Consider the following 14,277-nt stretch of genomic DNA (forward strand, 5'->3'; position numbering starts at 1 on the left):
ATAAATTAAAGAAACTTAATTCAAAAGATTATATCTTTACATTATGAATGTGTTCATCCATCTATATAAAGTGTAGATTCTAAACATATATCTTTATTTTCCATTTTTAAAGTTAATTATTTCACATAATCATGATTTACTTTAAAAAAAAGTCATTGGCAAGTTTTTAACATAAAAGAATGGTAAAATTACAGAAGTATCAAAACAATTTACTCTATTAAGAGCACTAGAAGGATTAGTGATTTTAAAATGTTTTTACCTTACTAATAACATTGGTCTGGCAAAACTAGGTAACTGTCACAAAAATTAATTCATAGAAATGATATTAATTCTTTTATATTGTTACCAGCATTCTTAGATTCAAAATATAAACAATGGGTATAAAAATATTTAAATAGTTCATGAATCTCAAAGAGGGAAACCCAGTCAAACTTGTTTAGAAATCACAGACATACACATTCTCACACAAGAAAATGTTCGGTGCATGGTAATACCAAAAATTTGTTAAATGGAGATGAAAGGAGCTGTTAATAAAATGAAAACAATATAAAGATGAAAAGAAACTACAACCCAAATTAACAAATCTATCAAAAAAACTAAACAAAAATGTATCATGAATTAAACAAAGAAAATCTAGAATAGCATCATATCAAAAACAGAAAAGAGAAATGTACACATTTTGAAGAAAACTTTATTGAATTAACATTGGTTTGTAACATTAGTATGTTTCAGGTATACAGCATTATAAATCAACATTTCGAACACATTTTTTAACAAAGACTATAGGCTATAAGAATATATAACATAATATTAAAGATTTCTACTTTTAGGAGACACAAAAAAAATAAGAAAATGATAATAAATGTAACAAGCAAGGAACCAAATAATTTGTATAATAAAAGTGAGAAAAATCAACTGTCCCTTTCTCAAAGTTGAGAATTACAGAATTTATACCTCAGAGTCAAATTACCAAAACTCAATATTCTAAGAATGAAACTAACAGCAAAATTTATTACTATATAAATTTAGAAGAAAAGCTAGCAACCACTCACAATTATATCGCTTAACAGATTTCTAACAAAATAATTAAACAAGGAAAATATTTTTAAAATAGAAACAAAATTCTTATGTATCATATGAAAAAAGGGGTCTAGGAGAAAACACACATACACACACACATTCAGCCCTCAAAAAAAAAAAAATCCAAAATCTAATTTTGAGGCATTTCTCTTTCCTCCTAATAGCAGATATAGAAAAAAAAAATGTTATAAAGAGTAATCTTTCAAACACAAAGCAAGTAGCAGATCATAAGAGAAAAGTAATAGCCCCTTCTCTCTTCAAAAAAATGAAGACAGGAAAAAGAAACCAAGCCATGTGAAATATAAATAAGTGATCTGATACAAGGCATTCAGGGCAAGAGGAAAGAATTTTTTGTTGTTTAGACATTTGTAGATTATACAATGTAACTTCACAATGTTTTTGAAATGATAAAATAAATTTTACTAAATAGTATTCATATACCACACAAATTTTCAAAATTCAACGGAGGGCATCTTGCCAAAGTTAAATAATACATTTCAAAGAGTGGGGGAAAAGTGGTGTGACAGTTATTTGGTGATTAGGAACTGGAATTATTTATATAGAAGAAAAAATTAACCTGCACTGTAAAAAGGGAAGGAAGTACTTACTGACCAACTAGTGACCAACACTAAGCTTAGGGCATTATAGATATTCTGTCACATTATGTCTAGGTTGGAAAACAATGTGGAAGAAAACAATACTTAAATAAGCTTCTCACCATTATATGTGACATATATTAAAATGAAAGGGGCTGAAGAAGCAAACTTAGATACTACTGCAATAGAAGCACAGGGTCAGGAGCTATAAGGTTTAGGTACAATAGTTTCCAACATCTTTTACAGCCACTCAGTAAAATAACCTGAGTTACACCGTGACAAAAACAAAGAGTCCACTTTTTTGGAGAATGTTATTTATGTTTACAGAATTATTGTGTTTATAATTTATAGCTCTAAAAATGAAAGAAACATTTCTCTTTTCAAAGCAGATTTTAGAGTTCTGATTTTAAATATTACTTTAAGAATAATTATGCTAGTTTCAGAAATGTAATCAGGTTTCTTGTTATAAAGAGTACATTATTATCATATTATTTCTGGTAGTAACAGTACTTTTTATCTTGGTGTTTAATAGCTGTAGCAGAAAAATTATTGCTAGTACTACTATGAATCCCACCCAGATGGTTGAGACTCACACTGGGATGAGAGTAAAATTCAGCCCTACTTTCGCTTCGAAAGATGCAGGCCTAATGGTTAATTAGCTGTGGATTTTCAACATTTGATTTTATTTCCTCTGGACCTCACTGTCCTCATCTTTAAGACAAGATGGCTGATCTAGGGGATACTGCCCTCCCTTTCTCTAGTCCTTTTCACTTACAGCTTTGGTGATGTAGGATCTAAATAAAGACAGAGAGGAAAACAGTAGCAGAAACCCACTAAATTTTGGAGGAAAGGAAAAAGGCTACTGTAAACAACTAGAGTAGAGAGAGAAAACAAGAAAGTTAGCCAAAAGCAGTTACAAAATGAAATGGACAAATTAAAGAGGCATGATGGTTTAGATGAGAGAATCATGAGCATCATTGTCAATATTAGTTTGAATAAAACTTAAATAAAATCAGAAAAAGACAGCAATGCTAGAGATACAGACCTGCAATGTTATTGAATGTAACACAAGGATGCTTTACAAGTAAACCAAGAAATCCTCCCACTGTCTCAGTATATATGGAAAATAGGTTAATATCCCCTGACCTAATCCTTCATAATTAAGCCCTAACATAATCACCCACTATTTTCCAAAGATTATTCCCATCAGCCGATTTGACTTCATGGTTTCAAACAAACCTAAGATATTCCTCTTTCGTTATTATTCAATGTTCTCTCTATCTGAAATGTATTCTCCCTTTTCTCAATTTACAATTTATCATGCCTTTGCCATGTTTGAGTCACCATGCTAAATGCTCAATATGTATTCACTCATTTAATTCTCTCAACAATACTAGAAGGAAGGTTAAGACAGTAGCTTAAGGCTATACACTCCTGCAGAGCTAGAATTCCAACACAGGTAGTCTGGTTTCAAGGAGCCAGTACTCTTACCTTGCTAACTTCAAAGCATATGTCAAGTTTTGTAACTTCACCGAAGCTCTCATCTGCTAACCAAATCACCCCTTAAATAAACCACTCATTTGCCACTTATCACGGAATCTAGTTATTTATCTTTTTCGTATACATGTACTTTCTTTTCTGAGAAGAGAATCGTGTCTTATTTATTCTTTAAAAAAAACTTAGGACCTGGGCCTCCCTGGTGGCGCAGACAGTTGAGCGCCACACTGTGAAGCTGTCCGCAGCCTCTGCAGCGCCGGTTCGATCCCTGCCGGCCAGTGAGAATCCCACATGGTGAAGCAGACCTCTCCTGTCTTGCCTGCTGCTCCCCTCAGCAGTGTATTTTGTCAGTCTGCCTGTTCTGCTCTCTGCTCTGACTCTGGTGGATTCTCTCACCCTCTCGTGCTTCTGACTGTACCCAGTTCTTGTATAAATAAATAAATAATTCTTTAAAAAAAAAAAAAAAAGACTCAAAAAAGTTAAAGTAGATTCCATTTGCCCAAGGCTATATAGCTACTGAGTAGAACACTCATCCTCATCTCAGTGTTTATTTCTACCACACTAGGCTTCCTGGAAATTATGTGTTTCTCCTCCATTTTCCTGTCTTAATAATCATTAAATTAATTTCTGCATAAACATCAGAATCCCAGAGGGCCTCCCTGGTGGTTCAAGGGGTTAAGTTACAGCACTATGAAGCTATCAGCAGCCACTGCAGCATGAGTTCGATCCCCAGCCAGGAAGGTGGCCCACTTGGTGCAGCAGACTTCTTTGTCTCGTCCGCTGCTACCCTCAGCAGTGTATTTCAGTAGATGCCTGTTCTGCTCCCCACTCTGTCTCTGGTGAATCCTCTCACCACGCCCCCCGTGCCACCCTGCTGCCTCTGTCCTATACCCCAGTTCTTGTATGCATAAATAAATCTTAAAAAAAAACAAAAAGAAAACATCAGAATGTCCATATTATTTCCAAATTCCACTGAAGAAAATAATCATATATTCTGAATTAGTTAAGACAATACGAAATTTCACCTTCTCATCTCCAAAGTCAATAATCTTAAATTGGATCTTGGTTCCTACTAGGAGAAAATTAAACATTTTCCAGAATAGCAGGAAGAAGAAAGATTTCCATAGGCTGACCAAAAGCAAGCCAAGTTGATAAACAACAATGCATCTGGAAAGGAATCAGGCCCAAGATCCCTGGAGGCTGGATGACTGTTGGTAGGAAATATAACAGATTATCACTTATCTTCCCCTTTAAACTTTATATCCTCCCAACAATCCTCAGGCTCCTGCTTTCTGACAAATGTCAATTCCAGGAGCCTTCAAAAAGAAGAGAAAGTAATGAAGTAAGAGAATCAGGTTGCTTTCAACAAATGTAGCTTTTTGATAGGAACTATCTTGGCCTGGAAAATGGAACAAGGGCTAAGAAAAGAGGTTTTAGGTAAACCCACAGTCCTATACTTTTAGCCAAAAACCACTAGGAAATCCTGGAAACGAATTATATACACTCAGTATTTCCTCCACTGCATAGCACTTGCAATATTCTGGACTGAAAGGCACTCATCCTGGGTCATTTCTGTGGTCTATGAAAGTCTGCTACGTAAACCCCTAGATATAGGGGGGAATGAGGGGTTGCCAGCTACCATTCAGCAGATTATTTAAGTGCTTTGGAAGGCTTCTATTATCACCTTGGTTTAAATGATCGCTTAGGCTAAGGCTGACTGAAGCATTCATTGGAAGGGAAGCTGAAAGAAGTAAAGGAAGAGTCAAAATGACCATTAAGAATAATGGAGTCATTAACAGCTAATGAAGAAAGTCAGGAAGGGAAGCTTTTGGCCAGGGTGGGGGTAAGAGGTGTCGGCTTGCAGCTGTTACAGAGATGATCTTAAAACATGTTTAGTTTCAAAACACAGGTGAAAATATAGGCTTCAAGTTTGAAGGGCCTCAAGTTTAGACAAAAGATACAGATTTGGGGTCTAAAAAGCACAGCAATGATTGAGTTTTCAGAGAGTGAGAAGGTAACAGAAAAACATGTACATAACAGCATTCCTTGGATACTATACTTTGAAAATACTACTATTCTAGAGCTATAGACTAGTAGAACTAATTTATTTTGAATGAAAAACCAAATCAAAAAATTGATCTTTATTTTCCAGACTATGAGTTGACAAAAAGACAGTAAGGATGAAAATAGTTTCATAGTATTTGCCCAAAGTCAAGTCTGAGCTAAAACACACTGCCTTTTACATTTCTCTATTTATAACAAATTTTAGGGGGGAAATGAGAGGAAAATCTGAGGCACCCAAACTATTTTACAACATATGAGAGAACTTAAAAGTTTTTTTTTTTTTTTTTTTTAATTTTTTTTTTTTTTTTTTTATAGAGGCATGTTTTTATTTATTTATTTATTTGTTTGTTTGTTTTGTTTATACATGCACTGGGTACAGTCAGAAGCGCGGGAGGGTGAGAGAATTCACCAGAGCCAGAGCGGGGAGCAGAGCAGGCAGAAGGACCAAAGTACACTGCTGAGGGGAGCAGCGGGCGGCAGGAGAGGTCTGCGCGCCATGTGGGACCCTCCTCCGGTGGCCGGGGAGCAGCCGGGGATCGAACCGGCGCCGCAGAGGTCGCCGGCAGCTTCGCAACCCAGCGCTCAACTGCTGCGCCACCGGGGAGGCCCGAGAACTTAAAAGTTTTAAAAAGCACATTAACCAAAATGTTGATAATAAATCTGGAGAACTGGCACGTGGCAGTTCATTTTACTATTCTCTGCAGTTCAGTGTGTTTGAAACATTCATTTAAAAAGTCATGACTACCTATATATATTATTTTTAAATTCTATACACAGTTAAGACTTGACAACTTGAAACAAATTCTAGCAAAAACTTTTCAAATAATGTTTACTTATTCTTGACACCAATGAAATTTAGCATGTATGAAATGGAAATGGCCCAGTCTGTTATTTTAGAGGAACATGAGTATGTTCATTAAATGGAAAAAGCTAGTCCTTTTATCCATGTTGGTTGATGTTGGATATTTGTCACATTTCAATGAATTTATGTTTTGTAGAAGAAAAACACATAGGCCATAAAAATATATGGTTTTGATTAGTAAAAGCAAAATAAATCTGTATCCCTTGTAACAATGACTAATTTGTTGAACCTACCATCAGTCCTCCTGTTACTTCAAATTATCTTCCAAGTCTAGTAAGTAACAACTTTCTTATACATATGCAAAAAAAAAAAGAAAATGAACCAGTATCCAAAATTACATCTAATACTGTAATGAACACACATTTTAAATTACATAATAAAAGAAGAGAAACCTTAAAATGTTAACAACTGCCAGAGTTTCAGCTATGATTTAAACAGATTTACTCAAAATCACTGTTTAAGATTATGACATCACTCAAACAATGGAGAATAGCGAATTCACCACTTAGATTTACCCTTACCAATAATCAAAAATATTTTATATAGTTCATAATCCCCAATCTTTCCTCACTATTGTGACTAGTACCGCCCAAAAACGACAGTCAGATTACTTTGCTTCCTCTTCTTCATCTGGTAAATCCCAGGACAATAAAGACTGTACGTGTCTGTACAAAACCTCGCACACTGTAGGTGTACAACTCTTTTAACAGGAATAACCACCACCCTCAATTCCCAGAAAACTTTTGCTAGTTATCAGTCTATTCCCTAGGTGACGTGGTCTGCCTTAAATCATTTTCAGAATCTTGTTCCTTCTATCAGAAATACGTTGTCAAAACTTCAGTTACAAGCAGCACAAATACATATAATATGTATAGACAAAAGACAAAATTTCTTTTTCTACATTATTAAAGCATGATTTAATTCTGAATGGAGGTATTTCATTTTTCTCTGGTAAAAGGATCATTTTACACATCTTCAACAAATTTTGTAGATTTTTTTCTCAGCACGGGGTTCAAGGGCCAGGGAGCTACTCACATGGCCCAGCAGACCTCTCCTGTCTTGCCCACTGCTCCCTTCAGCAGTGTATTTCAGTCAGTCTGCCTGTTCTGTTCCCCACTGTCTGGTGAATCCTCTCATCACCACCACCCCACCCCCTGCGCCCTCCCCCCAACCTCTGGCCTCTACCCCAATTCTTGTATGCATAAATAAATAAATCATTTAAAAAATAAAAAAAAGTAAAATTTACTATCATAACATGCATAGATCTTAAATATTCAGTTAGTAAGTCTGAACAACTGGTGAATGTAGAAAGTTCTTATACTAGTCTAGCAACTTTTATGCAAGTTAAAAATTACATGAAAATAAAGTCACCCAAAAAGGGTACACTTGAATTACTACCACCCAAATCGAGCTATAGAACACTTCCATCCCCCTAGAAAGTTCCTTTGTGCCCTGTTCCAGTCACCCACAGCTCTTTCCCAGAAACTACCACTCTGATTTCTATCATGATACCTCAGTTTTGACTGTTCTTGTATTTTTTTTTTAAATGACATCATTCAGTACATACTTGTGTCTGGCTTCCCTTGATCTGAATAATATTTCTGAGATTCATCTATGTTGTTATGTGAATCAGTTCATTTATATTGTCAAGGGGAAAAAAAGCCACTGTGAACATTTTGTACCAGTCTTTTTGAGAACATAAACTATTCCTCTAGTTGCTTCATGGGGGAAAAGAAAAGGGTTTCCCATATAAATAAGTCTGGGAAGTCATACAGTATAGATTGATATCTATTACACATATATAGCAAATATGTTATTATGTGTAAAATGCTAAAAAATGTAGGACATTTATCTATCTGCATGTGCATATGTTTATACATGAGCAGGACTATATTCTGGAAAGCATATCTAAGACCAGCAAAGATACTTTTTTTTTTTTTTAAAGTCTTTTTTTTTTTTTTAATAGAGGCATGTTTTATTTATTTATTTATTTGTTTGTTTGTTTTTTTGTTTATACATGCACTGGGTACAGTCAGAAGCGCGGGAGGGTGAGAGAATTCACCAGAGCGGGGAGCAGCACAGGCAGAAGGACCGAAGTACACTGCTGAGGGGAGCAGCGGGCGGCAGGAGAGGCCTGCGCGCCATGTGGGACCCTCCTCTGGTGGCCGGGGAGCAGCCGGGGATCGAACCGGCACCGCAGAGGCCGCGGGCAGCTTCGCAACCCAGCGCTCAACCGCTGCGCCACCGGGGAGGCCCCAAAGATACTTTTTGAAAACAAGATTCTTGTGGAAATAAATCTAAGATGGAAGATGGGAGAGATGACCATCTTGTTTTTCCTTAAAAATTATGGTTTAACCTTAGAATTCTTCTTTTTTTAAGATTTATTTATTTATGTATACAAGAACTAGGGTAAAGGCCAGAGGTGTGGGGGGTGAGAGGATTCACCAGAGACAGAGGGGGGAACAGAACAGGGAGACTGACTGAAATACACTGCTGAGGGGAGCAGTAGGTGAGACAGGAAAGGTCTGCTGCGCCATGTGGGTTGGTCCCTGGCCGGCCAGGGATTGAACTCATGCTTCAGAGGCTGTGGACAGCTTCATAGGCTGCGTCTTAACCCCTTGATCCACCAGTGAGGCCCTCTTTTCTTTCTTTAAAAAGATTTATTTATTTATGCATACAAGAACTGGGGTGTAAGCCAGAGATGGTGGGGGGGGAAGAGGATTCCCCAGAGAGAGGGGGGAGCAGAACAGGCAGATCTACTGAAATACACTGCTGTGGGGAGCAGTGGTAGAGGCAGGAGATGTCTGCTCCCACCAGGCTAGCTCCCTGGTGGGCCAGTGATCTGCAGTGGCTGGAGATAGCTTGATAGTGCTATCTACTAGGGAGGCCCAGAATTCTTTTGTTTTCAAAAGAAAAACAATATTTCTCTCCATGTAAGTTACCCTGTTAAGCTTCAATGAAACACCTTCTAATAACAAATACTCTTTCCAAATTAAAATTTCAAAACATTAAAAGTTACCATCCACCATGCAATATTTTTTATGCTAGAACAAAACTCAAAATATGTAGATTACAAGATTTTATTTTATTGTCTTGCGTTTTCAGAAGTTAAACATGGAGATAATTCAATGGTTACTACTACTCAGTATCAGTAAAGACCATTTCATCCTCATTCAGAAGATATTCTAAAAAGGACTCAATCCCTAGGACGTTTTCTCCATTCCAACAAGAAACTTAACTGCAGCATTAAATCTGTGACAGAGATATTTTGACTTTCAAATTCCGCTATGTAATTTTCAGCTGACAGTAGACAACGTTCTTTTTAATTTCCAGACGGGAACATTACACACAAACCTGATTTCTGAAGAGATCAATTTGATATTCCCAACCCTGGTCTTGATAATCAGATGATCATTTTCAGGGAGGTAGGAGTGACTCCTCACTTAACATCATTTATAAATTGCCAAAATTGAGGCAAATGCTACAAATGGTTCTAGAAATTTACCGTTACTGCTTTAGGAGAGGTTGCAACTACAAAAAGGAAAAAAACACCCTCTTTTAGTCTTTTTCTTCATCTTCTAGTCCTCCTTCCAAAAAATGAGCAATTTCAAAAACATACAATTCAAATGTACAACATTTTTAATATAAAAAATATTTTCAGCATGAGGATGTTCCCTAACTTTCAAAGATGTGTAACTGTCTACTTAAAAAACACATTTCACCTCAAAAATACATAATTTTTTGTTTTTCCAATAAGTGTATCTTTTACTAAAAGAAACAGTTTTTATTAACTGTTACAGAAATGACAGAATCTGCAAACTGCTACATTCCTAAATGTTCAGTCTCTTCACTGATAGTCTCAGAGGCCTAAAATTTTATTTTTATTTTGAAAATGTTTTTCTTCCAGGCTAAGGGTAGAAAATAGGTGCATCAAATGTGTAGCCCCCATACTCCCTCTGGTGGTCTTTTACTCTCACTAACCAAATGTTTTCCAAAAAACTAGAAGTAAATACTAAATTAAGTATTAAAATCCCATTTAAGGATTATAGCCTTATATGTTTAAGTTTCAGTTGAAGGCAGGTCCAGTCTCACCTTAATGAACTTACAGTGCACAGGGCCTTACCTGTCGTGCAAGGGGTTAATTCTCAGCACTATGAAGCTATCAGCAGCCACTCCCTAGCCAGGGAGCTACCCACATGGCACAGCAGACCTCTCCTGTCTCGCCCACTGCTCCCATCAGCAGTGTATTTCAGTCAATGTGCTCATTCTGCTCCCTACTCTGTCTCTGGTGAATCCTCTCATCTCCTCCTCTGCCCCTGTGGCCTACACCCTAGCTCTTATGTGCATAAATAAAGAAAATAAATCTTTTTTTAAAATAATAAAAAAATAAACTATAGGGTACAAATTATTTTATGTATTGGAATTTTAGTGCTTCAAATACTGCGTAAGCATGTAGCTAAAGATTATTTATAAGGGTACATATGGCTCTACTATAAATTATTATAACCTGTCTCATTTGACAGAATTGTCTTTCACATAATAAACAAACACTGTGTTTGCAAATTAATTCACACTAAGTGGCTACTTTCTTAAACTGTTTTAAAATCAATAGTTACGTGATTCACATAACATCTTACCCAGTCTCTGGATGTGTGTTGATTTAATTTTCTTTACATTTTGGGGAATATAAAGTCAGAAGTTAAAAATACACTATAGAAAAATTCAGAAATATTAAAAAATAAAAAAATTTAGCTACTAATTAGGTAGGTTAGAAAGTTCAGTTTCAAAAATATAAACTGTACATATTTAATTGCTCAGCATTAATTACAGAGTTCAGTATGCCAAAACATGTACTATCTAGATTCTTCTTTAGAACTAGTTATAAGATTACACTAAAGGTCTATAGAGGATGATAATCTTAATGACAGGGACAACATGCAGTTTACAGTCAAATAAAACAGTATGAACTACTAATAGTATAATCTGATTTAACCTCAATTTAGATGTTTTAATGTTTTTGGTTTTTGTTTCTATTCATTCAAAAAAAAATTTCTATCACCAAAAGTCAAAAGCAGCTATACCTGAGAGTAACTGACTCAAAAACAGTCCCAAAGTTTACAAAAATTTAACTTACATTCACTTTTGAAACTGAAGTATGGTCGATAATTTTAGATATGATCTACCACAAGTTAAAGTGGACAAATATCAGTAATTAACATACCCAAAAACTGAATTTGAAAACATGCTTTTAATCAAAAGGCACTTTTAAAATGAAATTTCCTAAAAATATGTTTGTGTAGCTAATTGATGATATGTGGCATGTTTATGCATCATCATAAGATAAAGATTATAAAAATTCTAATTTTGCATAATAGTTAAATTAATATATTCCATACATTTTAAAAAACAATTATATAAGTGATCTAAAACAAGCACCCCAATCTTATAAAGTTTCCTACAACCTTTTATACAGAATAAAACCCACTCTATATGAGGACAAGTCATTATTCAACCCACCTACCCTCACTAAACATTAAAAATCCAACTAGCTTTTAACAGCAATAACTTCTCGTCCGACTACAGAAAGAGGATGTTTGTTCTTTTCTGGGCTGATTTGTTCTCAGTTAAGAAGCCTTTAGGAAAACTAAATTACCCAAAATATGCATTCTTTCCCAAATAAAGAGAAAATAAAAGATTTAGTTGCCCAATCCAGTATTTTTAAGTTTTTCGTGTGGGAACTATTCAATTTTCTTTTGTTTTAAGTTCCCATAACTAAAATAAGGGTATATTCCAAAATTCACTTGTTTTCTTAAATGTTAGAGAAAGACCTCATGATAGATAAGCCTGTTGTTTTAAAGAAATAAAACATTTTCATAAAGACCATGTTTGGTTGTTTTTAAACAACTAGCTAGCCTACCGGTTAAAGAATCTTAAAGTGTTGTGCTGACTAGCTAGCCAATGTGTAAAATTACCACTGAATGAGAATAATAAACTAGCATAATGAACTCAAAATAAAACTTTGTTTTTAAAAAGTTAAACTTATATCTCTTAAGTATAAACTATCTCCAATGCAGTCTCAAGACACATTAGGGAAAAAAAAATGAGTATGCTAAATAAAGTGTCCCTCTCAAATGATGAGTGGTTATCAATAACCCTCAGTTTTAAAAATGTTTCTTCAATATTTTTTTCTATAGATGCCCTAAACTGATGCGGGCCATAATTGCAGTCTGCTCAGCAGAGGTCGGTCAGGACGCATACAGAAAACGTTAAAAAGTCTCACAAATAAAAATTTCCCACAAGAGTGAGACTTTTTTCAAGTCTATCCTCGAATTTTGATTCAAACCCCAAGAGCAAAAGCTGCTCTAAATCTCTAAAGTAAAATCCCTTACTGGGTGGGTGGGTGGGTGGGGCGGGCAGAACTCCCACAGACTATTAAAAATACTTAAAATATGTCTTAACTTTTCCCTTGTCCACAATCTAACAAAATGGGAAGACAATGAAAATAAACACTTCTGTCTACCCTGAGAGAGGCAAAGAAAGTTCCCATTCAAAGCTAGGCTTTATTCCACTGGAAAACATACTCCTGAAAAGTAAATCCAAAACCACAAGCTCCAACTGCTTCATGCAGAATTTACTGAATGGCGGCCAGAGGCTGTACACGCTGTCCCGAACCACACAGAGGGCTATCTAGAGTTCTGCGTTCTCCATTTACAACTTGTACCTCACTACGCTTTGCCACCGCAGCAGAAACCGATTTTTGAAATGAGCCGCAAAGGCTCCTCGGGGCTGGTCCCTCTCCTCGCTGACCACCCCCCTCACCACCCCCCTTTCTTTGTAACTGCCAGGGGTCTGGACTCCTGCAGTCAGCACACCTTTCTGACATCAACTGGGGGGCGGGGGGGGAGCGCCCTAACGTCCCGGGAGGGAGGGAGGGAAGACAGCAGCCCCGAAGCCACTCTGAAGCGCCTTTCCCCCGGCACCTGTTAGCTCGGCGCCGCGGAGGCACCTCCCGCGAGCGGCCGGCGCGGGGATGCTGCTCCCAGGCGCGCGTCCCCGGGCGACAGGTGAAGCCCGCCGGCCCGCCTCCACGCCCACGGCCCGCGGGGCGCAAACCGAAAGCCGGGCGGGCGGCCGCAGGACGCTCCGTTATCCTCACCCTGCACCGGCCCGGCCAGGTGCGCCGGGCTCCATCGCTCCCGCGGCGTCCCGCGCGCGGCGCGCCCCGCTCCACTTCTCCCGCCGCCCGGGCCCCCGGAGGCGAAGTTTCGCTCCCGCCCGTGGCGGCGGCCGCTGCTCACGCGCCGCCCGCGCTGCGAGGGTCCCGCCGCCGGCTCCGGGCGGCCTGGGTCGGCGGCGGCGGGCCTCGGGCGCGTCGGGGGCCGCCGACGGGAGCCGGAGCCGGGACCTGTCACCCAGGGCGGGAAACAAAAGCCGGTGAGGACCCGCCGGGCGGCCGCCCGCGCCGCGGCCGAGGGGAGCGCAGCCCGGCCGGGGAGCGGCTCCCGCGGCCGCCCCGCGCCGCGCCTCCCGGGGCGAGCGCCGGCCCCGCGGCCGGGCGGGGCGCGGGGGGTCCCGCGGGGGGGCCGGGGGCCTCCGGCGCGCTCGCTCCCGGGCTCCCCCCGCCCCGCTCGCCCAGACGCGCCGCTCCCGGGCTGGGGACCCGCGTGAGGGGGCGGGGAGGCGGGCGGACGAGGAAGGAGGGAATCCGGCTCCCGGGGCGCCGCGACCGCCCGCCCCATCCCCGCGGTCCGAGCGCCAGTACCTGTCGCCGCGGGGGCTCGCCGGCTCCGTCCCGCCGCCTCGCGCGCGCACCGCTGGCCCCTCAGCCCGCCCAGCAGGCCGCCCGCGCGCCGGACGCCGCCGCCCGAGACTGGCAGCGCCAGCGAACCGGCCCGAATCCCCCGGGCAGCGCCCGGCGCCGTCCCGCCCCCGTCGGTCGCAGGACCCGCCTTCCATAGGGCCCCGGGGCTGTCAGTCCGCCCCCAAAAGGCGCGCGGGCTGGAGCTCTGCCTGTCCGGATTGGTGGCCGCGCGCCGTCTATGCAAATGAGGCCACGCCCCTGTGCTTTTGCACCTCCGCCTTAGTGTAACCTCCGCCTCTTTACACCAGCCCACGTGTCTAGCCCTTGCCCTTTGTGGGGGGCCGGGGAGAAGCGATGGAGGAAATCGACCCTCACCC

General features: G+C 39.8%; 1 protein-coding gene across 2 annotated transcripts in view; it reads right to left on the reverse strand.

The window, feature by feature from the left end:
* FKBP5 (FKBP prolyl isomerase 5) overlaps window positions 1–13,993 on the reverse strand; it is a 123,325-nt gene extending 109,332 nt beyond the window's left edge. Inside the window, exon 1 of one of the 2 annotated variants that reach the window (XM_037519578.2) lies at window positions 13,862–13,993. The gene's annotated coding sequence lies outside the window, so the exon portion shown is untranslated. Of the gene's footprint in view, window positions 1–13,255; window positions 13,281–13,861 lie in introns of those variants that run through there. The other variant, XM_054698746.1, reaches the window with a different exon arrangement.
* Window positions 13,994–14,277: the final 284 nt, after the last annotated feature.

Source organism: Talpa occidentalis, unplaced genomic scaffold (assembly GCF_014898055.3).
Source record: "Talpa occidentalis isolate TD23 unplaced genomic scaffold, MPIMG_talOcc4v2.1 talOcc4.2, whole genome shotgun sequence".
Taxonomy (NCBI): domain Eukaryota; kingdom Metazoa; phylum Chordata; class Mammalia; order Eulipotyphla; family Talpidae; genus Talpa; species Talpa occidentalis.